Source organism: Carassius carassius, chromosome 8, assembly GCF_963082965.1.
Source record: "Carassius carassius chromosome 8, fCarCar2.1, whole genome shotgun sequence".
NCBI lineage: Eukaryota > Metazoa > Chordata > Actinopteri > Cypriniformes > Cyprinidae > Carassius > Carassius carassius.
This window is the reverse complement of record NC_081762.1, coordinates 36,609,579-36,636,132: the sequence shown is the minus strand read 5'-3', so window position 1 is coordinate 36,636,132 and position 26,554 is coordinate 36,609,579. Positions and strand designations below refer to the sequence as shown.

Here is a 26,554-nt window from a genome sequence, read left to right as displayed (position 1 = left end):
ATCCAAAAGTTTTGGGAGGAGCCACAGGTCACAGAAGGAGTTCTGCTTCGACATCAGCCCGAGCCAAAGGACATGCGTTGGCCGGGAATCAAACCCGGGTCAACTGCTTGGAAGGCAGCTATGCTCACCACTATACCACCAACGCAGTCAGCAGTCAGCCACTTGCGCCTTCGTTAAAAAGGCTCGAAGTGCACGAGTCGCCGATAGGGCTAGAGGAGCTGATGAGATCTTTGTTTGGACCCGTCACTAAAGAGAGCCTTCCAGAGTTTGCTTCCCGTCACGTACAAGAAAGTGCTGCCTTCCCATGCCAGCTAAATAAACACTAAGTGCTGACAGCGCAAACGCAGAGAGTGCAAATACAGACGATGACCAGTGGCACGCCCTCCTGCAGCGTGTTGGCGGACGGCCAAATTGATTCTGCTATTGCATTTTGTTGTAGCTCTGTCCTCGGTCCACCAATAACCACAAGCCCAATCAAGGCAATCTCTTTCTCATGCCTCCATCTGAAAAGTTGGAGAAAATCTTATATGAATAAAAGAGTCTTTTAAAGAAATCCCTTATTCCGAGGTCACCGTAGCCACCAGATCCATTCTGTATCCAGATCAGTGGGCCGCTTCAGTCACCCGGATCCAGTCAGTATCCAGACAAGATGGTGGATCAACACCTAGAAAGGACCTCTATGGCCCTGAAACACAGCGGAGACCGGGACAACTAGATGAGCCCCAGATACAGATCCCCTGTAAAGACCTTGTCTTAGACGACCACCAGGACAAGACCACAGGAAACAGATGATTCTTCTGCACAGTCTGACTTTTCTGCAGCCTGGAGCTGATTTGCTGGTTTCTTCTGACCAGAGGAGAACTGTCTCCCCGACTGAGCCTGGTTTCTCACCGGGTTTTTTCTCCATTTTTTCACCGATCGAGTTTTGGTTCCTTGCCTCTGTCGCCTCTGGCAGGCATAGCTGGGGACACTTCATGTACAGCGATATCGTTGACTTGATTGAAAATTATTGCACAGATACTATTTAAACTGAACTTAGCTGAATGATGACATCATCGATTTCAATGACGAAATGCCTTTAACTGTCATTATGCTTTATTGACGCACTGAGTTCCTAATTAATGTTGTTCAGTTGCATTGACACAATCATTTTTGTTTAAAGCGCAATTTAAAAAAAAAAAAAAAAGAGTCCAAACAATGACCCCTGCAACGGGTAGTGTTCCAAATGTAATGCCACTTTAGCTAATGATGGGTCCATCCGGAATTTGACGGTGCTAGGGCTGTGTCAGCGTCAGAAAAAGCCATGCATTGTTCAGTTATGTCGGTGCAGTAGTGTCGGTTGGGGGAGAAACCGCAACATGCACAGCTCCTCGTTAGTATAGTGGACAGTATCTCCGCCTGTCACGCGGAAGACCGGGGTTCGATTCCCCGACGGGGAGAGCTAGCTCTTTTCGGCTTCTGAACGATCCATCCAAAAGTTTTGGGAGGAGCCACAGGTCACAGAAGGAGTTCTGCTTCGACATCAGCCCGAGCCAAAGGACATGCGTTGGCCGGGAATCGAACCCGGGTCAACTGCTTGGAAGGCAGCTATGCTCACCACTATACCACCAACGCAGTTAGCAGTCAGCAGTCAGCCACTTGCGCCGTCGTTAAGAAGGCTCGAAGTGCACGAGTCGCCGATAGGGCTAGAGGAGCTGATGAGATCTTTGTTTGGACCCGTCACTAAAGAGAGCCTTCCAGAGTTTGCTTCCCGTCACGTACAAGAAAGTGCTGCCTTCCCATGCCAGCTAAATAAACACTAAGTGCTGACAGCGCAAACGCAGAGAGTGCAAATACAGACGATGACCAGTGGCACGCCCTCCTGCAGCGTGTTGGCGGACGGCCAAATTGATTCTGCTATTGCATTTTGTTGTAGCTCTGTCCTCGGTCCACCAATAACCACAAGCCCAATCAAGGCAATCTCTTTCTCATGCCTCCATCTGAAAAGTTGGAGAAAATCTTATATGAATAAAAGAGTCTTTTAAAGAAATCCCTTATTCCGAGGTCACCGTAGCCACCAGATCCATTCTGTATCCAGATCAGTGGGCCGCTTCAGTCACCCGGATCCAGTCAGTATCCAGACAAGATGGTGGATCAACACCTAGAAAGGACCTCTATGGCCCTGAAACAAAGCGGAGACCGGGACAACTAGATGAGCCCCAGATACAGATCCCCTGTAAAGACCTTGTCTTAGACGACCACCAGGACAAGACCACAGGAAACAGATGATTCTTCTGCACAGTCTGACTTTTCTGCAGCCTGGAGCTGATTTGCTGGTTTCTTCTGACCAGAGGAGAACTGTCTCCCCGACTGAGCCTGGTTTCTCACCGGGTTTTTTCTCCATTTTTTCACCGATCGAGTTTTGGTTCCTTGCCTCTGTCGCCTCTGGCAGGCATAGCTGGGGACACTTCATGTACAGCGATATCGTTGACTTGATTGAAAATTATTGCACAGATACTATTTAAACTGAACTTAGCTGAATGATGACATCATCGATTTCAATGACGAAATGCCTTTAACTGTCATTTTGCTTTATTGACGCACTGTGTTCCTAATTAATGTTGTTCAGTTGCATTGACACAATCCTTTTTGTTTAAAGCACTATTTAAAAAAAAAAAAAAAAAGAGTCCAAACAATGACCCCTGCAACGGGTAGTGTTCCAAATGTAATGCCACTTTAGCTAATGATGGGTCCATCCGGAATTTGACGGTGCTAGGGCTGTGTCAGCGTCAGAAAAAGCCATGCATTGTTCAGTTATGTCGGTGCAGTAGCGTCGGTTGGGGGAGAAACAGCAACATGCACAGCTCCTCATTAGTATAGTGGACAGTATCTCCGCCTGTCACACGGAAGACCGGGGTTCGATTCCCCGACGGGGAGAGCTACCTCTTTTCGGCTTCTGAACGATCCATCCAAAAGTTTTGGGAGGAGCCACAGGTCACAGAAGGAGTTCTGCTTCGACATCAGCCCGAGCCAAAGGACATGCGTTGGCCGGGAATCGAACCCGGGTCAACTGCTTGGAAGGCAGCTATGCTCACCACTATACCACCAACGCAGTCAGCAGTCAGCCACTTGCGCCGTCGTTAAGAAGGCTCGAAGTGCACGAGTCGCCGATAGGGCTAGAGGAGCTGATGAGATCTTTGTTTGGACCCGTCACTAAAGAGAGCCTTCCAGAGTTTGCTTCCCGTCACGTACAAGAAAGTGCTGCCTTCCCATGCCAGCTAAATAAACACTAAGTGCTGACAGCGCAAACGCAGAGAGTGCAAATACAGAAGATGACCAGTGGCACGCCCTCCTGCAGCGTGTTGGCGGACGGCCAAATTGATTCTGCTATTGCATTTTGTTGTAGCTCTGTCCTCGGTCCACCAATAACCACAAGCCCAATCAAGGCAATCTCTTTCTCATGCCTCCATCTGAAAAGTTGGAGAAAATCTTATATGAATAAAAGAGTCTTTTAAAGAAATCCCTTATTCCGAGGTCACCGTAGCCACCAGATCCATTCTGTATCCAGATCAGTGGGCCGCTTCAGTCACCCGGATCCAGTCAGTATCCAGACAAGATGGTGGATCAACACCTAGAAAGGACCTCTATGGCCCTGAAACACAGCGGAGACCGGGACAACTAGATGAGCCCCAGATACAGATCCCCTGTAAAGACCTTGTCTTAGACGACCACCAGGACAAGACCACAGGAAACAGATGATTCTTCTGCACAGTCTGACTTTTCTGCAGCCTGGAGCTGATTTGCTGGTTTCTTCTGACCAGAGGAGAACTGTCTCCCCGACTGAGCCTGGTTTCTCACCGGGTTTTTTCTCCATTTTTTCACCGATCGAGTTTTGGTTCCTTGCCTCTGTCGCCTCTGGCAGGCATAGCTGGGGACACTTCATGTACAGCGATATCGTTGACTTGATTGCAAATTATTGCACAGATACTATTTAAACTGAACTTAGCTGAATGATGACATCATCGATTTCAATGACGAAATGCCTTTAACTGTCATTTTGCTTTATTGACGCACTGTGTTCCTAATTAATGTTGTTCAGTTGCATTGACACAATCATTTTTGTTTAAAGCGCAATTTAAAAAAAAAAAAAAAAAAAAAAAAGAGTCCAAACAATGACCCCTGCAACGGGTAGTGTTCCAAATGTTATGCGACTTTAGCTAATGATGGGTCCATTCGGAATTTGACGGTGCTAGGGCTGTGTCAGCGTCAGAAAAAGCCATGCATTGTTCGGTTATGTCGGTGCAGTAGCGTCGGTTGGGGGAGAAACAGCAGCATGCGCAGCTCCTCGTTAGTATAGTGGACAGTATCTCCGCCTGTCACGCGGAAGACCGGGGTTCGATTCCCCGACGGGGAGAGCTAGCTCTTTTCGGCTTCCGAATGATCCATCCAAAAGTTTTGGGAGGAGCCACAGGTCACAGAAGGAGTTCTGCTTCGACATCAGCCCGAGCCAAAGGACATGCGTTGGCCGGGAATCGATCCCGGGTCAACTGCTTGGAAGGCAGCTATGCTCACCACTATATCACCAACGCAGTCAGCAGTCAGCCACTTGCGCCGTCGCTAAGAAGGCTCGAAGAGCACGAGTCGCCGATAGGGCTAGAGGAGCTGATGAGATCTTTGTTTGGACCCGTCACTAAATAGAGCCTTCCAGAGTTTGCATCCCGTCACGTACAAGAAAGTGCTGCCTTTCCATGCCAGCTAAATAAACATTAAGTGCTGACAGCGCAACCGCAGAGAGTGCAAATACAGACGAAGACCAGTGGCACGCCCTCCTGCAGCGTGTTGGCGGACGGCCAAACTGATTCTGCTCTTGACATTTCGATGTAGCTCTGCTATGAGCAGAGCACCCAAAAATACAGGTCACTCGCAAAAGTTCCCCTCCACGGAAATCTTTAGTAAAAGGCGAAAGATTTATGCGACAATGAAGAGAAACTCGAGCTGTGTCTACGACCACTCCGGCCTGTGCCATGCCTCTGGTAAACCACTACGCTCGCCAAGGGTCATCAAGGGTGACGACGCCTGCCCACATGCGTTTCGTCAGCCCCCCCCCCCCCGCCCCCCCACTCCAAAAGGGAGGAGTAAAACTCACAAAAGTCCACTCGGTCCACCAATAACCACAAGCCCAATCAAGGCAATCTCTTTCTCATGCCTCCATCTGAAAAGTTGGAGAAAATCTTATATGAATAAAAGAGTCTTTTAAAGAAATCCCTTATTCCGAGGTCACCGTAGCCACCAGATCCAGTCTGTATCCAGATCAGTGGGCCGCTTCAGTCACCCGGATCCAGTCAGTATCCAGACAAGATGGTTGATCAACACCTAGAAAGGACCTCTATGGCCCTGAAACACAGCGGAGACCGGGACAACTAGATGAGCCCCAGATACAGATCCCCTGTAAAGACCTTGTCTCAGACGACCACCAGGACAAGACCACAAGAAACAGATGATTCTTCTGCACAGTCTGACTTTTCTGCAGCCTGGAGCTGATTTGCTGGTTTCCTCTGACCAGAGGAGAACTGTCTCCCCGACTGAGCCTGGTTTCTCACCGGGTTTTTTCTCCATTTTTTCACCGATCGAGTTTTGGTTCCTTGCCTCTGTCGCCTCTGGCAGGCATAGCTGGGGACACTTCATGTACAGCGATATCGTTGACTTGATTGCAAATTATTGCACAGATACTATTTAAACTGAACTTAGCTGAATGATGACATCACCGATTTCAATGACGAAATGCCTTTAACTGTCATTTTGCTTTATTGACGCACTGTGTTCCTAATTAATGTTGTTCAGTTGCATTGACACAATCCTTTTTGTTTAAAGCGCAATTTAAAAAAAAAAAAAAAAAAAAAAGAGTCCAAACAATGACCCCTGCAACGGGTAGTGTTCCAAATGTTATGCGACTTTAGCTAATGATGGGTCCATTCGGAATTTGACGGTGCTAGGGCTGTGTCAGCGTCAGAAAAAGCCATGCATTGTTCGGTTATGTCGGTGCAGTAGCGTCGGTTGGGGGAGAAACAGCAGCATGCGCAGCTCCTCGTTAGTATAGTGGACAGTATCTCTGCCTGTCACGCGGAAGACCGGGGTTCGATTCCCCGACGGGGAGAGCTAGCTCTTTTCGGCTTCCGAATGATCCATCCAAAAGTTTTGGGAGGAGCCACAGGTCACAGAAGGAGTTCTGCTTCGACATCAGCCCGAGCCAAAGGACATGCGTGGGCCGGGAATCGATCCCGGGTCAACTGCTTGGAAGGCAGCTATGCTCACCACTATATCACCAACGCAGTCAGCAGTCAGCCACTTGCGCCGTCGCTAAGAAGGCTCGAAGAGCACGAGTCGCCGATAGGGCTAGAGGAGCTGATGAGATCTTTGTTTGGACCCATCACTAAATAGAGCCTTCCAGAGTTTGCATCCCGTCACGTACAAGAAAGTGCTGCCTTTCCATGCCAGCTAAATAAACATTAAGTGCTGACAGCGCAACCGCAGAGAGTGCAAATACAGACGAAGACCAGTGGCACGCCCTCCTGCAGCGTGTTGGCGGACGGCCAAACTGATTCTGCTCTTGACATTTCGATGTAGCTCTGCTATGAGCAGAGCACCCAAAAATACAGGTCACTCGCAAAAGTTCCCCTCCACGGAAATCTTTAGTAAAAGGCGAAAGATTTATGCGACAATGAAGAGAAACTCGAGCTGTGTCTACGACCACTCCGGCCTGTGCCATGCCTCTGGTAAACCACTACGCTCGCCAAGGGTCATCAAGGGTGACGACGCCTGCCCACATGCGTTTCGTCAGCCCCCCCCCGCCCCCCCCCCACTCCAAAAGGGAGGAGTAAAACTCACAAAAGTCCACTCGGTCCACCAATAACCACAAGCCCAATCAAGGCAATCTCTTTCTCATGCCTCCATCTGAAAAGTTGGAGAAAATCTTATATGAATAAAAGAGTCTTTTAAAGAAATCCCTTATTCCGAGGTCACCGTAGCCACCAGATCCATTCTGTATCCAGATCAGTGGGCCGCTTCAGTCACCCGGATCCAGTCAGTATCCAGACAAGATGGTTGATCAACACCTAGAAAGGACCTCTATGGCCCTGAAACACAGCGGAGACCGGGACAACTAGATGAGCCCCAGATACAGATCCCCTGTAAAGACCTTGTCTCAGACGACCACCAGGACAAGACCACAGGAAACAGATGATTCTTCTGCACAGTCTGACTTTTCTGCAGCCTGGAGCTGATTTGCTGGTTTCCTCTGACCAGAGGAGAACTGTCTCCCCGACTGAGCCTGGTTTCTCACCGGGTTTTTTCTCCATTTTTTCACCGATCGAGTTTTGGTTCCTTGCCTCTGTCGCCTCTGGCAGGCATAGCTGGGGACACTTCATGTACAGCGATATCGTTGACTTGATTGCAAATTATTGCACAGATACTATTTAAACTGAACTTAGCTGAATGATGACATCACCGATTTCAATGACGAAATGCCTTTAACTGTCATTTTGCTTTATTGACGCACTGTGTTCCTAATTAATGTTGTTCAGTTGCATTGACACAATCCTTTTTGTTTAAAGCGCAATTTAAAAAAAAAAATAAAAAAAAAAAGAGTCCAAACAATGACCCCTGCAACGGGTAGTGTTCCAAATGTTATGCGACTTTAGCTAATGATGGGTCCATTCGGAATTTGACGGTGCTAGGGCTGTGTCAGCGTCAGAAAAAGCCATGCATTGTTCGGTTATGTCGGTGCAGTAGCGTCGGTTGGGGGAGAAACAGCAGCATGCGCAGCTCCTCGTTAGTATAGTGGACAGTATCTCTGCCTGTCACGCGGAAGACCGGGGTTCGATTCCCCGACGGGGAGAGCTAGCTCTTTTCGGCTTCCGAATGATCCATCCAAAAGTTTTGGGAGGAGCCACAGGTCACAGAAGGAGTTCTGCTTCGACATCAGCCCGAGCCAAAGGACATGCGTTGGCCGGGAATCGAACCCGGGTCAACTGCTTGGAAGGCAGCTATGCTCACCACTATACCACCAACGCAGTCAGCAGTCAGCAGTCAGCAGTCAGCCACTTGCGCCGTCGCTAAGAAGGCTCGAAGTGCACGAGTCGCCGATAGGGCTAGAGGAGCTGATGAGATCTTTGTTTGGACCCGTCACTAAAGAGAGCCTTCCAGAGTTTGCATCCCGTCACGTACAAGAAAGTGCTGCCTTCCCATGCCAGCTAAATAAACATTAAGTGCTGACAGCGCAAACGCAGAGAGTGCAAATACAGACGAAGACCAGTGGCACGCCCTCCTGCAGCGTGTTGGCGGACGGCCAAATTGATTCTGCTCTTGACATTTCGATATAGCTCTGCTGTGAGCAGAGCACCCAAAAATACAGGTCACTCGCAAAAGTTCCCCTCCACGGAAATCTTTAGTAAAAGGCGAAAGATTTAAGCGATAATGAAGAGAAACTCGAGCTGTGTCTACGACCACTCCGGCCTGTGCGCTGCCTCTGGTAAACCACTACGCTCGCCAAGGGTCATCAAGGGTGACGACGCCTGCCCACATGCGTTTCGTCAGCCCCCCCCCCCCCCACACTCCAAAAGGGAGGAGTAAAACTCACAAAAGTCCACTCGGTCCACCAATAACCACAAGCCCAATCAAGGCAATCTCTTTTTCATGCCTCCATCTGAAAAGTTGGAGAAAATCTTATATGAATAAAAGAGTCTTTTAAAGAAATCCCTTATTCCGAGGTCACCGTAGCCACCAGATCCAGTCTGTATCCAGATCAGTGGGCCGCTTCAGACACCCGGATCCAGTCAGTATCCAGACAAGATGGTTGATCAACACCTAGAAAGGACCTCTATGGCCCTGAAACACAGCGGAGACCGGGACAACTAGATGAGCCCCAGATACAGATCCCCTGTAAAGACCTTGTCTCAGACGACCACCAGGACAAGACCACAGGAAACAGATGATTCTTCTGCACAGTCTGACTTTTCTGCAGCCTGGAGCTGATTTGCTGGTTTCTTCTGACCAGAGGAGAACTGTCTCCCCGACTGAGCCTGGTTTCTCACCGGGTTTTTTCTCCATTTTTTCACCGATCGAGTTTTGGTTCCTTGCCTCTGTCGCCTCTGGCAGGCATAGCTGGGGACACTTCATGTACAGCGATATCGTTGACTTGATTGCAAATTATTGCACAGATACTATTTAAACTGAACTTAGCTGAATGATGACATCACCGATTTCAATGACGAAATGCCTTTAACTGTCATTTTGCTTTTTTGACGCACTGTGTTCCCAATTAATGTTGTTCAGTTGCATTGGCACAATCCTTTTTGTTTAAAGCGCAATTTAAAAAAAAAAATAAAAAAAAAAAGAGTCCAAACAATGACCCCTGCAACGGGTAGTGTTCCAAATGTTATGCGACTTTAGCTAATGATGGGTCCATTCGGAATTTGACGGTGCTAGGGCTGTGTCAGCGTCAGAAAAAGCCATGCATTGTTCGGTTATGTCGGTGCAGTAGCGTCAGTTGGGGGAGAAACGGCAGCATGCGCAGCTCCTCGTTAGTATAGTGGACAGTATCTCCGCCTGTCACGCGGAAGACCGGGGTTCGATTCACCGACGGGGAGAGCTAGCTCTTTTCGGCTTCCGAATGATCCATCCAAAAGTTTTGGGAGGAGCCACAGGTCACAGAAGGAGTTCTGCTTCGACATCAGCCCGAGCCAAAGGACATGCGTTGGCCGGGAATCGAACCCGGGTCAACTGCTTGGAAGGCAGCTATGCTCACCACTATACCACCAACGCAGTCAGCAGTCAGCAGTCAGCCACTTGCGCCGTCGCTAAGAAGGCTCGAAGTGCACGAGTCGCCGATAGGGCTAGAGGAGCTGATGAGATCTTTGTTTGGACCCGTCACTAAAGAGAGCCTTCCAGAGTTTGCATCCCGTCACGTACAAGAAAGTGCGGCCTTCCCATGCCAGCTAAATAAACATTAAGTGCTGACAGCGCAAACGCAGAGAGTGCAAATACAGACGAAGACCAGTGGCACGCCCTCCTGCAGCGTGTTGGCGGACGGCCAAATTGATTCTGCTCTTGACATTTCGATGTAGCTCTGCTGTGAGCAGAGCACCCAAAAATACAGGTCACTCGCAAAAGTTCCCCTCCACGGAAATCTTTAGTAAAAGGCGAAAGATTTATGCGACAATGAAGAGAAACTCGAGCTATGTCTACGACTACTCCGGCCTGTGCGCTGCCTCTGGTAAACCACTACGCTCGCCAAGGGTCATCAAGGGTGACGACGCCTGCCCACATGCGTTTCGTCAGCCCCCCCCCCCCCCCCCCACTCCAAAAGGGAGAAGTAAAACTCACAAAAGTCCACTCGGTCCACCAATAACCACAAGCCCAATCAAGGCAATCTCTTTCTCATGCCTCCATCTGAAAAGTTGGAGAAAATCTTATATGAATAAAAGAGTCTTTTAAAGAAATCCCTTATTCCGAGGTCACCGTAGCCACCAGATCCAGTCTGTATCCAGATCAGTGGGCCGCTTCAGTCACCCGGATCCAGTCAGTATCCAGACAAGATGGTTGATCAACACCTAGAAAGGACCTCTATGGCCCTGAAACACAGCGGAGACCGGGACAACTAGATGAGCCCCAGATACAGATCCCCTGTAAATACCTTGTCTCAGACGACCACCAGGACAAAACCACAGGAAACAGATGATTCTTCTGCACAGTCTGACTTTTCTGCAGCCTGGAGCTGATTTGCTGGTTTCTTCTGACCAGAGGAGAACTGTCTCCCCGACTGAGCCTGGTTTCTCACCGGGTTTTTTCTCCATTTTTTCACCGATCGAGTTTTGGTTCCTTGCCTCTGTCGCCTCTGGCAGGCATAGCTGGGGACACTTCATGTACAGCGATATCGTTGACTTGATTGCAAATTATTGCACAGATACTATTTAAACTGAACTTAGCTGAATGATGACATCACCGATTTCAATGACGAAATGCCTTTAACTGTCATTTTGCTTTATTGACGCACTGTGTTCCTAATTAATGTTGTTCAGTTGCATTGACACAATCCTTTTTGTTTAAAGCGCAATTTAAAAAAAAAAATAAAAAAAAAAAGAGTCCAAACAATGACCCCTGCAACGGGTAGTGTTCCAAATGTTATGCGACTTTAGCTAATGATGGGTCCATTCGGAATTTGACGGTGCTAGGGCTGTGTCAGCGTCAGAAAAAGCCATGCATTGTTCGGTTATGTCGGTGCAGTAGCGTCGGTTGGGGGAGAAACAGCAGCATGCGCAGCTCCTCGTTAGTATAGTGGACAGTATCTCCGCCTGTCACGCGGAAGACCGGGGTTCGATTCCCCGACGGGGAGAGCTAGCTCTTTTCGGCTTCCGAATGATCCATCCAAAAGTTTTGGGAGGAGCCACAGGTCACAGAAGGAGTTCTGCTTCGACATCAGCCCGAGCCAAAGGACATGCGTTGGCCGGGAATCGATCCCGGTCAACTGCTTGGAAGGCAGCTATGCTCACCACTATATCACCAACGCAATCAGCAGTCAGCCACTTGCGCCGTCGCTAAGAAGGCTCGAAGAGCACGAGTCGCCGATAGGGCTAGAGGAGCTGATGAGATCTTTGTTTGGACCCGTCACTAAATAGAGCCTTCCAGAGTTTGCATCCCGTCACGTACAAGAAAGTGCTGCCTTTCCATGCCAGCTAAATAAACATTAAGTGCTGACAGCGCAACCGCAGAGAGTGCAAATACAGACGAAGACCAGTGGCACGCCCTCCTGCAGCGTGTTGGCGGACGGACAAACTGATTCTGCTCTTGACATTTCGATGTAGCTCTGCTATGAGCAGAGCACCCAAAAATACAGGTCACTCGCAAAAGTTCCCCTCCACGGAAATCTTTAGTAAAAGGCGAAAGATTTATGCGACAATGAAGAGAAACTCGAGCTGTGTCTACGACCACTCCGGCCTGTGCGCTGCCTCTGGTAAACCACTACGCTCGCCAAGGGTCATCAAGGGTGACGACGCCTGCCCACTTGCGTTTCGTCAGCCCCCCCCCCCCCACTCCAAAAGGGAGGAGTAAAACTCACAAAAGTCCACTCGGTCCACCAATAACCACAAGCCCAATCAAGGCAATCTCTTTCTCATGCCTCCATCTGAAAAGTTGGAGAAAATCTTATATGAATAAAAGAGTCTTTTAAAGAAATCCCTTATTCCGAGGTCACCGTAGCCACCAGATCCAGTCTGTATCCATATCAGTGGGCCGCTTCAGTCACCCGGATCCAGTCAGTATCCAGACAAGATGGTTGATCAACACCTAGAAAGGACCTCTATGGCCCTGAAACACAGCGGAGACCGGGACAACTAGATGAGCCCCAGATAAAGATCCCCTGTAAAGACCTTGTCTCAGACGACCACCAGGACAAGACCACAGGAAAGACCACATTCTTCTGCACAGTCTGACTTTTCTGCAGCCTGGAGCTGATTTGCTGGTTTCTTCTGACCAGAGGAGAACTGTCTCCCCGACTGAGCCTGGTTTCTCACCGGGTTTTTTCTCCATTTTTTCACCGATCGAGTTTTGGTTCCTTGCCTCTGTCGCCTCTGGCAGGCATAGCTGGGGACACTTCATGTACAGCGATATCGTTGACTTGATTGCAAATTATTGCACAGATACTATTTAAACTGAACTTAGCTGAATGATGACATCACCGATTTCAATGACGAAATGCCTTTATCTGTCATTTTACTTTATTGACGCACTGTGTTCCTAATTAATGTTGTTCAGTTGCATTGACACAATCCTTTTTGTTTAAAGCGCGATTTAAAAAAAAAAAAAAAGAGTCCAAACAATGACCCCTGCAACGGGTAGTGTTCCAAATGTTATGCGACTTTAGCTAATGATGGGTCCACCCGGAATTTGACGGTGCTAGGGCTGTGTCAGCGTCAGAAAAAGCCATGCATTGTTCAGTTATGTCGGTGCAGTAGCGTCGGTTGGGGGAGAAACGGCAGCATGCACAGCTCCTCGTTAGTATAGTGGACAGTATCTCCGCCTGTCATGCGGAAGACCGGGGTTGATTCCCCGACGGGGAGAGCTAGCTCTTTTCGGCTTCCGAATGATCCATCCAAAAGTTTTGGGAGGAGCCACAGGTCACAGAAGGAGTTCTGCTTCGACATCAGCCCGAGCCAAAGGACATGCGTTGGCCGGGAATCGAACCGGGTCAACTGCTTGGAAGGCAGCTATGCTCACCACTATACCACCAACGCAGTCAGCAGTCAGCCACTTGCGCCGTCGCTAAGAAGGCTCGAAGTGCACGAGTCGCCGATAGGGCTAGAGGAGCTGATGAGATCTTTGTTTGGACCCGTCACTAAAGAGAGCCTTCCAGAGTTTGCATCCCGTCACGTACAAGAAAGTGCTGCCTTCCCATGCCAGCTAAATAAACATTAAGTGCTGACAGCGCAAACGCAGAGAGTGCAAATACAGACGAAGACCAGTGGCACGCCCTCCTGCAGCGTGTTGGCGGACGGCCAAATTGATTCTACTCTTGACATTTCGATGTAGCTCTGCTGTGAGCAGAGCACCCAAAAATACAGGTCACTCGCAAAAGTTCCCCTCCACGGAAATCTTTAGTAAAAGGCGAAAGATTTATGCAACAATGAAGAGAAACTCGAGCTGTGTCTACGACCACTCCGGCCTGTGCGCTGCCTCTGGTAAACCACTACGCTCGCCAAGGGTCATCAAGGGTGACGACGCCTGCCCACTTGCGTTTCGTCAGCCCCCCCCCCCACTCCAAAAGGGAGGAGAAAAACTCACAAAAGTCCCCTCGGTCCACCAATAACCACAAGCCAAATTAAGGCAATCTCTTCAGAATCAGAATCAGAATCAGAATGAGCTTTATTGCCAGGTATGTTCACACATACGAGGAATTTGTTTTCGTGACAGAGCTCCGCAGTGCAACATAACAGCGACAGAACAAAAAACACAATAAGGAATAAAAAATACAAAAAAATACAAATAGGTGGGTAAGGATTGACAATATACAAATTGACAATGTATGGCAGGTATATTAAAAAGAGCATTTATGTATGTACATGTATATTATGTGGAAAAATTGTAACTGTACGCTAAGTATGTGTCTTTGGATAAATAAGTGTATGTGTATATAAATATAAATATAAGTAGTATAGTGTGTTCCATGTATGTACATGTATATTATGTGCAAAAGATTTACGTGTACGCTAAGTATGTGTGTTGGATAAAAAGTGTAGTGTATATAAATATAAATAGTGTAGTGTGTCCCACAGTTATTATCAGCTGTTCATAAGATGGATTGCCTGAGGGAAGAAACTGTTCCTGTGTCTGGTCGTTCTGGTGCTCAGTGCTCTGTAGCGTCGACCAGATGGCAACAGTTCAAAGAGGGAGTGTGCTGGATGTGAGGGGTCCAGAGTGATTTTAACAGCCCTTTTGCTCACTCTGGATAAGTACAGTTCTTGAATAGATGGGAGGGTTGTACCGATAATTCGCTCAGCAGTCCGGACTACCCTCTGTAGTCTTCTGAGGTCAGATTTAGACGCTGAGCTGAACCAGACAGTTACTGAAGTGCAGAGGATGGATTCGATGATGGTGGAGTAGAACTGTTTCAGCAGATCCTGTGGCAGGTTAAACTTCCTCAGCTGGCGAAGGAAGTACAACCTCTGCTGGGCCTTTTTCACAATGGAGTCAATGTGAATGTCCCACTTCAGGTCCTGAGAGATAGTGGTGCCCGGGAACCTGAATGACTCCACTGCAGTCACAGTGCTGTTCATGATGGTGAGTGGGGGGAGTGCAGGGGGGTTTCTCCTGAAGTCCACGATCATCTCCACTGTTTTGAGTGTGTTAAGCTCCAGGTTGTTGAGACTGCACCAGACAGCCAGCTCTTTAACCTCCTGTCTGTAAGCAGACTCGTCACCGTCCTGAATGAGGCCGATGAGTGTGGTGTCATCTGCAAACTTCAGGAGCTTGACAGAGGGGTCCTTAGATGTGCAGTCATTAGTGTACAGGGAGAAGAGCAGTGGGGAGAGAACACAGCCCTGGGGAGCTCCGGTGCTGATTGTACGGGTGCTGGATGTGTATTTTCCCAGCCTCACTAGCTGCTGCCTGTCTGTCAGGAAGCTGTTGATCCACTGACAGACGGAGGTGGGCACGGAGAGCTGAGTTAGTTTGGGCAGGAGGAGGTTTGGGATGATCGTGTTGAAGGCAGAGCTGAAGTCCACAAACAGGATCCTCACATAGGTCCCCGGTCTGTCTAGGTGTTGCAGAACATAATGCAGTCCGATGTTTACTGCATCGTCCACAGACTTGTTTGCTCTGTAGGCAAACTGAAGAGGATCCAGCAAGGGTCCAGTGATGTCCTTCAGGTGGGCCAGCACCAGTTTTTCAAATGACTTCATGACTACAGACGTTAGAGCCACAGGCCTGTAGTCATTTAGTCCTGTAATTTTGGATTTCTTTGGGATGGGGATGATGGTGGAGCGTTTGAAGCATGAAGGGACTTCGCACAGCTCCAGCGATCTGTTGAAGATCTTTGTGAAGATGGGGGCCAGCTGGTCAGCACAGGATTTCAGACAGGCTGGTGTAACACAATCTGGACCTGGTGCTTTTTTCCTTTTCTGCTTCCGGAAGACCTGGCGCACAGCATCCTCGCTGATCTGTATTGCAGGTGTGGGGGAGAGGGGGGATGCAGGAGGTGTGAATGGTGAGAGCGCTTGATTGGAGAGGTGTTCAGGGTGGGTTGCAGGAGTTGTGAGTGGTGTGAACAGTTGTTTGGAGAGGCATTCAGGGTTGGTTGCAGGAGTTGTGAATGGTGAGAGCGGTTGATTGGAGAGGTGATCAGGATGGGTTGCAGGAGATGTTAATGGTGTGAATGGTTGTGTGGAGAGGCATTCAGGGTTGGTTGCAGGAGCTGTGAATGGTGTGAACGTTTGTTTGGAGAGGCATTCAGGGTTGGTTGCAGGAGTTGTTATTGGTGTGAACGGTTGTGTGGAGAGGTGTTCAGGGCAGGTGATGGGTGTTCTTTCAAACCTGCAGTAAAACTCGTTCAGATCGTCTGCCAGTCGTTGATTTTCCACAGTGCTGGGGGGTGGTGTCTTGTAATTGGTGATCTTCTTTAGGCTTTTCCACACTGATGCGGAGTCGTTCGAAGTGAACTGAGTCCTTATTTTTTCAGAATAATTCCTCTTTGCCACTTTGATCTCCTTTTCCAGTGTGTATTAAGCCTGTTTATACAAGACATTGTCCCCCTTCCTGTAAGCATCTTCTTTGGCCTGACGGAGCTGTCTGAGTTTTGCAGTGAACCACGGTTTGTCATTGTTGTAATTTAGTTGAGTCTTGGTAGGAATACACATATCCTCACAGAAACTGATATATGATGTTACGGTCTCTGTGAGTTCGTCCAGATCGGTGACAGCAGCTTCAAAAACACTCCAATCAGTGAGGTCAAAACAAGATTGTAAATCCTGCTCTGCTTCATTAGTCCATCTTTTTACAGTCCTTAATACAGGTTTAGCTGATTTTAGTTTCTGCCTGTAGGTCGGTATAAGATGAACCAGAAGGTGATCAGAACGTCCCAAAGCTGCTCGTGAAACAGAGTGAAATGCATCCTTTATTGTTGTGTAACAGTGATCCAATATATTACTGTCTCTTGTGGGACAAGTAACATGCTGTCTGTATTTTGGCAGTTCACGGGAGAGATTGGCTTTATTAAAGTCCCCAAGAATGATTAAAACAGAGTCTGGGTGTTGTTGTTCTGTCTCTGTGATCTGCTCAGCGAGTTTCTGTAAAGCTGAGCTCATGTGTGCTTGAGGAGGGATGTAAACACTAACCAGAATGAACGAATGAAACTCCCGCGGCGAATAGAACGGCTTGCAGTTAATGAAGAGCGTTTCGAGATTTGAGCAGCACGTCTTCTTTAACACAGTTACATCTGTACACCACCGTTCATTGATGTAAAAGCATGTCCCGCCGCCGCGCGATTTCCCCGTTGATTCTGCGTCGCGATCCGCTCTAAACAGCTGAAAGTCCGGCAGATGGAGCGCGCTGTCCGGTATGGTGTCATTCAGCCAAGTTTCCGTGAAACACAGAGCAGCAGAGTGGGAGAAATCTTTATTTGTCCGAGAGAGCAGAAGCAGTTCGTCCGTTTTGTTGGGTAGAGAGCGGAGATTTGCCAGATGGATGCTAGGCAACGGCGTTCGAAATCCGCGTATTCTGAGTCTCACGAGCGCTCCCGCTCGCTTTCCCCGCCTGCGCGTCCTCTTGAAGCGTGTGATCAGGGCAGCCGCTCCGCCGACAAGAATGTCCAGCAAAACATCAGAATAGTCGAAAACCGGTGAAATATCGGGAGATGTGTGTTGCCGAATATCCAGCAATTCGTCCCTGGTGAAACTGATTGCAGGAATATAACTAAAGACAGGACAAACTAACAAAAACACAAAAACAACTGCAGAGCACGTCACGGAGGCAGCCATCCTGTATCGGCGCCACTCTTTCTCATGCCTTCATCTGAAAAGTTGGAGAAAATCTTATATGAATAAAAGAGTCTTTTAAAGAAATCCCTTATTCCGAGGTCACCGTAGCCACCAGATCCAGTCTGTATCCAGATCAATGGGCCGCTTCAGTCACCCGGATCCAGTCAGTATCCAGACAAGATGGTTGATCAACACCTAGAAAGGACCTCTATGGCCCTGAAACACAGCGGAGACCGGGACAACTAGATGAGCCCCAGATACAGATCCCCTGTAAAGACCTTGTCTCAGACGACCACCAGTACAAGACCACAGGAAACAGATGATTCTTCTGCACAGTCTGACTTTTCTGCAGCCTGGAGCTGATTTGGTGGTTTCTTCTGACCAGAGGAGAACTGTCTCCCCGACTGAGCCTGGTTTCTCACCGGGTTTTTTCTCCATTTTTTCACCGATCGAGTTTTGGTTCCTTGCCTCTGTCGCCTCTGGCAGGCATAGCTGGGGACACTTCATTTACAGCGATATCATTGACTTGATTGCAAATTATTGCACAGATACTATTTAAACTGAACTTAGCTAAATGATGACATCACCGATTTCAATGACGAAATGCCTTTAACTGTCATTTTGCTTTATTGACGCACTGTGTTCCTAATTAATGTTGTTCAGTTGCATTGACACAATCCTTTTTGTTTAAAGCGCAATTAAAAAAAAAAAAAAAAAAAAAGAGTCCAAACAATGACCCCTGCAACGGGTAGTGTTCCAAATGTTATGCGACTTTAGCTAATGATGGGTCAATCCGGAATTTGACGGTGCTAGGGCTGTGTCAGCGTCAGAAAAAGCCATGCATTGTTCAGTTATGTCGGTGCAGTAGCGTCGGTTGGGGGAGAAACGGCAGCATGCGCAGCTCCTCGTTAGTATAGTGGACAGTATCTCCGCCTGTCACGCGGAAGACCGGGGTTCGATTCCCCGACGGGGAGAGCTAGCTCTTTTCGGCTTCCGAATGATCCATCCAAAAGTTTTGGGAGGAGCCACAGGTCACAGAAGGAGTTCTGCTTCGACATCAGCCCGAGCCAAAGGACATGCGTTGGCCGGGAATCGAGCCCGGGTCAACTGCTTGGAAGGCAGCTATGCTCACCACTATACCACCAACGCAGTCAGCAGTCAGCCACTTGCGCCGTCGCTAAGAAGGTTCGAAGTGCACTAGTCGCCGATAGGGCTAGAGGAGCTGATGAGATCTTTGTTTGGACCCGTCACTAAAGAGAGCCTTCCAGAGTTTGCATCCCGTCACGTACAAGAAAGTGCTGCCTTCCCATGCCAGCTAAATAAACATTAAGTGCTGACAGCGCAAAAGCAGAGAGTGCAAATACAGACGAAGACCAGTGGCACGCCCTCCTGCAGCGTGTTGGCGGACGGCCAAATTGATTCTGCTCTTGACATTTCGATGTAGCTCTGCTGTGAGCAGAGCACCCAAAAATACAGGTCACTCGCAAAAGTTCCCCTCGACGGAAATCTTTAATAAAAGGTGAAAGATTTATGCGACAATGAAGAGAAACTCGAGCTGTGTCTACGACCCCTCGGGCCTGTGCGCTGCGTCTGGTAAACCACTACGCTCGCCAAGGGTCATCAAGGGTGACGATGCCTGCCCACATGCGTTTCGTCAGCCCCCCCCCCCCCCACACTCCAAAAGGGAGGAGTAAAACTCACAAAAGTCCCCTCGGTCCACCAATAACCACATGCCAAATCAAGGCAATCTCTTTCTCATGCCTCCATCTGAAAAGTTGGAGAAAATCTTATATGAATAAAAGAGTCTTTTAAAGAAATCCCTTATTCCGAGGTCACCGTAGCCACCTGATCCAGTCTGTATCCAGATCAGTGGGCCGCTTCAGTCACCCGGATCCAGTCAGTATCCAGACAAGATGGTTGATCAACACCTAGAAAGGACCTCTATGGCCCTGAAACACAGCGGAGACCGGGACAACTAGATGAGCCCCAGATACAGATCCCCTGTAAAGACCTTGTCTCAGACGACCACCAGGACAAGACCACAGGAAACAGATGATTCTTCTGCACAGTCTGACTTTTCTACAGCCTGGAGCTGATTTGCTGGTTTCTTCTGACCAGAGGAGAACTGTCTCCCCGACTGAGCCTGGTTTCTCACCGGGTTTTTTCTCCATTTTTACACCGATCGAGTTTTGGTTCCTTGCCTCTGTCGCCTCTGGCAGGCATAGCTGGGGACACTTCATGTACAGCGATATCGTTGACTTGATTGCAAATTATTGCACAGATACTATTTAAACTGAACTTAGCTGAATGATGACATCACCGATTTCAATGACGAAATGCCTTTAACTCTCATTTTGCTTTATTGACGCACTGTGTTCCTAATTAATGTTGTTCAGTTGCATTGACACAATCCTTTTTGTTTAAAGCGCAATTTAAAAAAAAAAAAAAAAAAAAAGTCCAAACAATGACCCCTGCAACGGGTAGTGTTCCAAATGTTATGCGACTAATGATGGGTCAATCCGGAATTTGACGGTGCTAGGGCTGTGTCAGCGTCAGAAAAAGCCATGCATTGTTCAGTTATGTCCGTGCAGCAGCGTCAGTTGGGGGAGAAACGGCAGCATGCACAACTCCTCGTTAGTATAGTGGACAGTATCTCCGCCTGTCACGCGGAAGAGCTAGCTCTTTTCGGCTTCCGAACGATCCATCCAAAAGTTTTGGGAGGAGCCACAGGTCACAGAAGGAGTTCTGCTTCGACATCAGCCCAAGCGAAAGGACATGCGTTGGCCGGGAATCGAACCCGGATCAACTGCTTGGAAGGCAGCTATGCTCACCACTATACCACCAACGCAGTCAGCAGTCAGCCACTTGTGCAGTCGCTAAGAAGGCTCGAAGTGCACGAGTCGCCGATAGGGCTAGAGGAGCTGATGAGATCTTTGTTTGGACCTGGAACCTGAATGACTCCACTGCAGTCACAGTGCTGTTCATGATGGTGAGTGGGGGGAGTGCAGGGGGGTTTCTCCTGAAGTCCACGATCATCTCCACTGTTTTGAGTGTGTTAAGCTCCAGGTTGTTGAGACTGCACCAGACAGCCAGCTCTTTAACCTCCTGTCTGTAAGCAGACTCGTCACCGTCCTGAATGAGGCCGATGAGTGTGGTGTCATCTGCAAACTTCAGGAGCTTGACAGAGGGGTCCTTAGATGTGCAGTCATTAGTGTACAGGGAGAAGAGCAGTGGGGAGAGAACACAGCCCTGGGGAGCTCCGGTGCTGATTGTACGGGTGCTGGATGTGTATTTTCCCAGCCTCACTAGCTGCTGCCTGTCTGTCAGGAAGCTGTTGATCCACTGACAGACGGAGGTGGGCACGGAGAGCTGAGTTAGTTTGGGCAGGAGGAGGTTTGGGATGATCGTGTTGAAGGCAGAGCTGAAGTCCACAAACAGGATCCTCACATAGGTCCCCGGTCTGTCTAGGTGTTGCAGAACATAATGCAGTCCGATGTTTACTGCATCGTCCACAGACCTGTTTGCTCTGTAGGCAAACTGAAGAGGATCCAGCAAGGGTCCAGTGATGTCCTTCAGGTGGGCCAGCACCAGTTTTTCAAATGACTTCATGACTACAGACGTTAGAGCCACAGGCCTGTAGTCATTTAGTCCTGTAATTTTGGATTTCTTTGGGATGGGGATGATGGTGGAGCGTTTGAAGCATGAAGGGACTTCGCACAGCTCCAGCGATCTGTTGAAGATCTTTGTGAAGATGGGGGCCAGCTGGTCAGCACAGGATTTCAGACAGGCTGGTGTAACACAATGTGGGCCTGGTGCTTTTTTCCTTTTCTGCTTCCGGAAGACCTGGCACACCGCATCCTCGCTGATCTGTATTGCAGGTGTGGGGGAGAGGGGGGATGCAGGAGGTGTGAATGGTGAGAGCGCTTGATTGGAGAGGTGTTCAGGGTGGGTTGCAGGAGTTGTGAGTGGTGTGAACAGTTGTTTGGAGAGGCATTCAGGGTTGGTTGCAGGAGTTGTGAATGGTGAGAGCGGTTGATTGGAGAGGTGATCAGGATGGGTTGCAGGAGATGTTAATGGTGTGAATGGTTGTGTGGAGAGGCATTCAGGGTTGGTTGCAGGAGTTGTTATTGGTGTGAACGGTTGTGTGGAGAGGTGTTCAGGGCAGGTGATGGGTGTTCTTTCAAACCTGCAGTAAAACTCGTTCAGATCGTCTGCCAGTCGTTGATTTTCCACAGTGCTGGGGGGTGGTGTCTTGTAATTGGTGATCTTCTTTAGGCTTTTCCACACTGATGCGGAGTCGTTCGAAGTGAACTGAGTCCTTATTTTTTCAGAATAATTCCTCTTTGCCACTTTGATCTCCTTTTCCAGTGTGTATTTAGCCTGTTTATACAAGACATTGTCCCCCTTCCTGTAAGCATCTTCTTTGGCCTGACGGAGCTGTCTGAGTTTTGCAGTGAACCACGGTTTGTCATTGTTGTAATTTAGTTGAGTCTTGGTAGGAATACACATATCCTCACAGAAACTGATATATGATGTTACGGTCTCTGTGAGTTCGTCCAGATCGGTGACAGCAGCTTCAAAAACACTCCAATCAGTGAGGTCAAAACAAGATTGTAAATCCTGCTCTGCTTCATTAGTCCATCTTTTTACAGTCCTCAATACAGGTTTAGCTGATTTTAGTTTCTGCCTGTAGGTCGGTATAAGATGAACCAGAAGGTGATCAGAACGTCCCAAAGCTGCTCGTGGAACAGAGTGAAATGCATCCTTTATTGTTGTGTAACTGTGATCCAATATATTACTGTCTCTTGTGGGACAAGTAACATGCTGTCTGTATTTTGGCAGTTCACGGGAGAGATTGGCTTTATTAAAGTCCCCAAGAATGATTAAAACAGAGTCTGGGTGTTGTTGTTCTGTCTCTGTGATCTGCTCAGCGAGTTTCTGTAAAGCTGAGCTCATGTGCGCTTGAGGAGGGATGTAAACACTAACCAGAATGAACGAATGAAACTCCCGCGGCGAATAGAACGGCTTGCAGTTAATGAAGAGCGTTTCGAGATTTGAGCAGCACGTCTTCTTTAACACAGTTACATTTGTACACCACCGTTCATTGATGTAAAAGCATGTCCCGCCGCCGCGCGATTTCCCCGTTGATTCTGCGTCGCGATCCGCTCTAAACAGCTGAAAGTCCGGCAGATGGAGCGCGCTGTCCGGTATGGTGTCATTCAGCCAAGTTTCCGTGAAACACAGAGCAGCAGAGTGGGAGAAATCTTTATTTGTCCGAGAGAGCAGAAGCAGTTCGTCCGTTTTGTTGGGTAGAGAGCGGAGATTTGCCAGATGGATGCTAGGCAACGGCGTTCGAAATCCGCGTTTTCTGAGTCTCACGAGCGCTCCCGCTCGCTTTCCCCGCCTGCGCGTCCTCTTGAAGCGTGTGATCAGGGCAGCCGCTCCGCCGACAAGAATGTCCAGCAAAACATCAGAATAGTCGAAAACCGGTGAAATATCGGGAGATGTGTGTTGCCGAATATCCAGCAATTCGTCCCTGGTGAAACTGATTGCAGGAATATAACTAAAGACAGGACAAACTAACAAAAACACAAAAACAACTGCAGAGCACGTCACGGAGGCAGCCATCCTGTATCGGCGCCACTCTTTCTCATGCCTTCATCTGAAAAGTTGGAGAAAATCTTATATGAATAAAAGAGTCTTTTAAAGAAATCCCTTATTCCGAGGTCACCGTAGCCACCAGATCCATTCTGTATCCAGATCAATGGGCCGCTTCAGTCACCCGGATCCAGTCAGTATCCAGACAAGATGGTTGATCAACACCTAGAAAGGACGTCTATGGCCCTGAAACACAGTGGAGACCGGGACAACTAGATGAGCCCCAGATACAGATCCCCTGTAAAGACCTTGTCTCAGACGACCACCAGTACAAGACCACAGGAAACAGATGATTCTTCTGCACAGTCTGACTTTTCTGCAGCCTGGAGCTGATTTGGTGGTTTCTTCTGACCAGAGGAGAACTGTCTCCCCGACTGAGCCTGGTTTCTCACCGGGTTTTTTCTCCATTTTTTCACCGATCGAGTTTTGGTTCCTTGCCTCTGTCGCCTCTGGCAGGCATAGCTGGGGACACTTCATTTACAGCGATATCATTGACTTGATTGCAAATTATTGCACAGATACTATTTAAACTGAACTTAGCTAAATGATGACATCACCGATTTCAATGACGAAATGCCTTTAACTGTCATTTTGCTTTATTGACGCACTGTGTTCCTAATTAATGTTGTTCAGTTGCATTGACACAATCCTTTTTGTTTAAAGCGCAATTAAAAAAAAAAAAAAAAAAAAAAGAGTCCAAACAATGACCCCTGCAACGGGTAGTGTTCCAAATGTTATGCGACTTTAGCTAATGATGGGTCAATCCGGAATTTTACGGTGCTAGGGCTGTGTCAGCGTCAGAAAAAGCCATGCATTGTTCAGTTATGTCGGTGCAGTAGCGTCGGTTGGGGGAGAAACGTCAGCATGCGCAGCTCCTCGTTAGTATAGTGGACAGTATCTCCGCCTGTCACGCGGAAGACCGGGGTTCGATTCCCCGACGGGGAGAGCTAGCTCTTTTCGGCTTCCGAATGATCCATCCAAAAGTTTTGGGAGGAGCCACAGGTCACAGAATGAGTTCTGCTTCGACATCAGCCCGAGCCAAAGGACATGCGTTGGCCGGGAATCGAACCCGGGTCAACCGCTTGGAAGGCAGCTATGCTCACCACTATACCACCAACGCAGTCAGCCACTTGCGCAGTCGCTAAGAAGGCACGAAGTGCACGAGTCGCCGATAGGGCTAGAGGAGCTGATGAGATTGTTTGGACCCGTCACTAAAGAGAGCCTTCCAGAGTTTGCATCCCGTCACGTACAAGAAAGTGCTGTCTTCCCATTCCAGCTAAATAAACACTAAGTGCTGAAAACGCAAACGAAGAGAGTGCAAATACAGACGATGACCAGTGGCACGCCCTCCTGCAGCGTGTTGGCGGACGGCCAAATTGATTCTGCTCTTGACATTTCGATGTAGCTCTGCTGTGAGCAGAGCACCCAAAAATACAGGTCACTCGCAAAAGTTCCCCTCGACGGAAATCTTTAGTAAAAGGTGAAAGATTTATGCGACAATGAAGAGAAACTCGAGCTGTGTCCACGACCCCTCGGGCCTGTGCGCTGCGTCTGGTAAACCACTACGCTCGCCAAGGGTCATCAAGGGTGACGATGCCTGCCCACATGCGTTTCGTCAGCCCCCCCCCCACTCCAAAAGGGAGGAGTAAAACTCACAAAAGTCCCCTCGGTCCACCAATAACCACATGCCAAATCAAGGCAATCTCTTTCTCATGCCTCCATCTGAAAAGTTGGAGAAAATCTTATATGAATAAAAGAGTCTTTTAAAGAAATCCCTTATTCCGAGGTCACCGTAGCCACCAGATCCAGTCTGTATCCAGATCAGTGGGCCGCTTCAGTCACCCGGATCCAGTCAGTATCCAGACAAGATGGTTGATCAACACCTAGAAAGGACCTCTATGGCCCTGAAACACAGCGGAGACCGGGACAACTAGATGAGCCCCAGATACAGATCCCCTGTAAAGACCTTGTCTCAGACGACCACCAGGACAAGACCACAGGAAACAGATGATTCTTCTGCACAGTCTGACTTTTCTACAGCCTGGAGCTGATTTGCTGGTTTCTTCTGACCAGAGGAGAACTGTCTCCCCGACTGAGCCTGGTTTCTCACCGGGTTTTTTCTCCATTTTTACACCGATCGAGTTTTGGTTCCTTGCCTCTGTCGCCTCTGGCAGGCATAGCTGGGGACACTTCATGTACAGCGATATCGTTGACTTGATTGCAAATTATTGCACAGATACTATTTAAACTGAACTTAGCTGAATGATGACATCACCGATTTCAATGACGAAATGCCTTTAACTGTCATTTTGCTTTATTGACGCACTGTGTTCCTAATTAATGTTGTTCAGTTGCATTGACACAATCCTTTTTGTTTAAAGCGCAATTTAAAAAAAAAAAAAAAAAAAAAGTCCAAACAATGACCCCTGCAACGGGTAGTGTTCCAAATGTTATGCGACTAATGATGGGTCAATCCGGAATTTGACGGTGCTAGGGCTGTGTCAGCGTGAGAAAAAGTCATGCATTGTTCAGTTATGTTGGTGCAGCAGCGTCAGTTGGGGGAGAAACGGCAGCTTGCACAACTCCTCGTTAGTATAGTGGACAGTATCTCCGCCTGTCACGCGGAAGAGCTAGCTCTTTTCGGCTTCCGAACGATCCATCCAAAAGTTTTGGGAGGAGCCACAGGTCACAGAAGGAGTTCTGCTTCGACATCAGCCCAAGCGAAAGGACATGCGTTGGCCGGGAATCGAACCCGGATCAACTGCTTGGAAGGCAGCTATGCTCACCACTATACCACCAACGCAGTCAGCAGTCAGCCACTTGCGCAGTCGCTAAGAAGGCTCGAAGTGCACGAGTCGCCGATAGGGCTAGAGGAGCTGATGAGATCTTTGTTTGGACCCGTCACTAAAGAGAGCCTTCCAGAGTTTGCATCCCGTCACGTACAAGAAAGTGCTGCCTTCCCATGCCAGCTAAATAAACACTAAGTGCTGACAACGCAAACGCAGAGAGTGCAAATACAGACGATGACCAGTGGCACGCCCTCCTGCAGCGTGTTGGCGGACGGCCAAATTGATTCTGCTCTTGACATTTCGATGTAGCTCTGCTGTGAGCAGAGCACCCAAAAATACAGGTCACTCGCAAAAGTTCCCCTCCACGGAAATCTTTAGTAAAAGGCGTAAGATTTATGTGACAATGAAGAGAAACTCGAGCTGTGTCTACGACCCCTCGGGCCTGTGCGCTGCGTCTGGTAAACCACTACGATCGCCAAGGGTCATCAAGGGTGACGACGCCTGCCCACATGCGTTTCGTCAGCCCCCCCCCCCCCCCCCCCCCCCACTCCAAAAGGGAGGAGTAAAACTCACAAAAGTCCCCTCGGTCCACCAATAACCACATGC

General features: G+C 48.6%; 20 non-coding genes across 20 annotated transcripts; 5 read left to right on the top strand and 15 right to left on the bottom strand.

Annotated features, from left to right (window-relative positions):
* The first annotated feature begins 1,367 nt into the window (after positions 1-1,367).
* trnad-guc (transfer RNA aspartic acid (anticodon GUC)) lies at positions 1,368-1,439 on the top strand. The gene has a single exon. It is a non-coding gene; the product is annotated as a tRNA-Asp (tRNA).
* A 103-nt stretch (positions 1,440-1,542) lies between these two features.
* trnag-ucc (transfer RNA glycine (anticodon UCC)) lies at positions 1,543-1,614 on the bottom strand. The gene has a single exon. It is a non-coding gene; the product is annotated as a tRNA-Gly (tRNA).
* A 1,405-nt stretch (positions 1,615-3,019) lies between these two features.
* Positions 3,020-3,091, bottom strand: trnag-ucc (transfer RNA glycine (anticodon UCC)). The gene has a single exon. It is a non-coding gene; the product is annotated as a tRNA-Gly (tRNA).
* A 1,230-nt stretch (positions 3,092-4,321) lies between these two features.
* Positions 4,322-4,393, top strand: trnad-guc (transfer RNA aspartic acid (anticodon GUC)). Its single transcript has one exon. It is a non-coding gene; the product is annotated as a tRNA-Asp (tRNA).
* Positions 4,394-4,861: 468 nt separating this feature from the next.
* LOC132145781 (U5 spliceosomal RNA) lies at positions 4,862-4,976 on the bottom strand. Its single transcript, XR_009434548.1, has one exon. It is a non-coding gene; the product is annotated as a U5 spliceosomal RNA (small nuclear RNA).
* A 1,625-nt stretch (positions 4,977-6,601) lies between these two features.
* Positions 6,602-6,716, bottom strand: LOC132145780 (U5 spliceosomal RNA). Its single transcript, XR_009434547.1, has one exon. It is a non-coding gene; the product is annotated as a U5 spliceosomal RNA (small nuclear RNA).
* A 1,260-nt stretch (positions 6,717-7,976) lies between these two features.
* On the bottom strand, positions 7,977-8,048 carry trnag-ucc (transfer RNA glycine (anticodon UCC)). The gene has a single exon. It is a non-coding gene; the product is annotated as a tRNA-Gly (tRNA).
* A 307-nt stretch (positions 8,049-8,355) lies between these two features.
* Positions 8,356-8,470, bottom strand: LOC132145873 (U5 spliceosomal RNA). The gene has a single exon (XR_009434634.1). It is a non-coding gene; the product is annotated as a U5 spliceosomal RNA (small nuclear RNA).
* Positions 8,471-9,726: 1,256 nt separating this feature from the next.
* On the bottom strand, positions 9,727-9,798 carry trnag-ucc (transfer RNA glycine (anticodon UCC)). The gene has a single exon. It is a non-coding gene; the product is annotated as a tRNA-Gly (tRNA).
* Positions 9,799-10,098: 300 nt separating this feature from the next.
* On the bottom strand, positions 10,099-10,214 carry LOC132145769 (U5 spliceosomal RNA). The gene has a single exon (XR_009434536.1). It is a non-coding gene; the product is annotated as a U5 spliceosomal RNA (small nuclear RNA).
* Positions 10,215-11,296: 1,082 nt separating this feature from the next.
* Positions 11,297-11,368, top strand: trnad-guc (transfer RNA aspartic acid (anticodon GUC)). Its single transcript has one exon. It is a non-coding gene; the product is annotated as a tRNA-Asp (tRNA).
* Positions 11,369-11,835: 467 nt separating this feature from the next.
* On the bottom strand, positions 11,836-11,950 carry LOC132145779 (U5 spliceosomal RNA). The gene has a single exon (XR_009434546.1). It is a non-coding gene; the product is annotated as a U5 spliceosomal RNA (small nuclear RNA).
* Positions 11,951-13,558: 1,608 nt separating this feature from the next.
* Positions 13,559-13,673, bottom strand: LOC132145913 (U5 spliceosomal RNA). Its single transcript, XR_009434672.1, has one exon. It is a non-coding gene; the product is annotated as a U5 spliceosomal RNA (small nuclear RNA).
* A 4,730-nt stretch (positions 13,674-18,403) lies between these two features.
* trnad-guc (transfer RNA aspartic acid (anticodon GUC)) lies at positions 18,404-18,475 on the top strand. Its single transcript has one exon. It is a non-coding gene; the product is annotated as a tRNA-Asp (tRNA).
* A 468-nt stretch (positions 18,476-18,943) lies between these two features.
* LOC132146118 (U5 spliceosomal RNA) lies at positions 18,944-19,058 on the bottom strand. Its single transcript, XR_009434864.1, has one exon. It is a non-coding gene; the product is annotated as a U5 spliceosomal RNA (small nuclear RNA).
* A 1,219-nt stretch (positions 19,059-20,277) lies between these two features.
* Positions 20,278-20,349, bottom strand: trnag-ucc (transfer RNA glycine (anticodon UCC)). Its single transcript has one exon. It is a non-coding gene; the product is annotated as a tRNA-Gly (tRNA).
* Positions 20,350-24,032: 3,683 nt separating this feature from the next.
* Positions 24,033-24,104, top strand: trnad-guc (transfer RNA aspartic acid (anticodon GUC)). Its single transcript has one exon. It is a non-coding gene; the product is annotated as a tRNA-Asp (tRNA).
* Positions 24,105-24,562: 458 nt separating this feature from the next.
* On the bottom strand, positions 24,563-24,677 carry LOC132146086 (U5 spliceosomal RNA). Its single transcript, XR_009434834.1, has one exon. It is a non-coding gene; the product is annotated as a U5 spliceosomal RNA (small nuclear RNA).
* Positions 24,678-25,890: 1,213 nt separating this feature from the next.
* trnag-ucc (transfer RNA glycine (anticodon UCC)) lies at positions 25,891-25,962 on the bottom strand. The gene has a single exon. It is a non-coding gene; the product is annotated as a tRNA-Gly (tRNA).
* A 293-nt stretch (positions 25,963-26,255) lies between these two features.
* On the bottom strand, positions 26,256-26,370 carry LOC132146107 (U5 spliceosomal RNA). Its single transcript, XR_009434854.1, has one exon. It is a non-coding gene; the product is annotated as a U5 spliceosomal RNA (small nuclear RNA).
* Between the last annotated feature and the right edge of the window lie 184 nt (positions 26,371-26,554).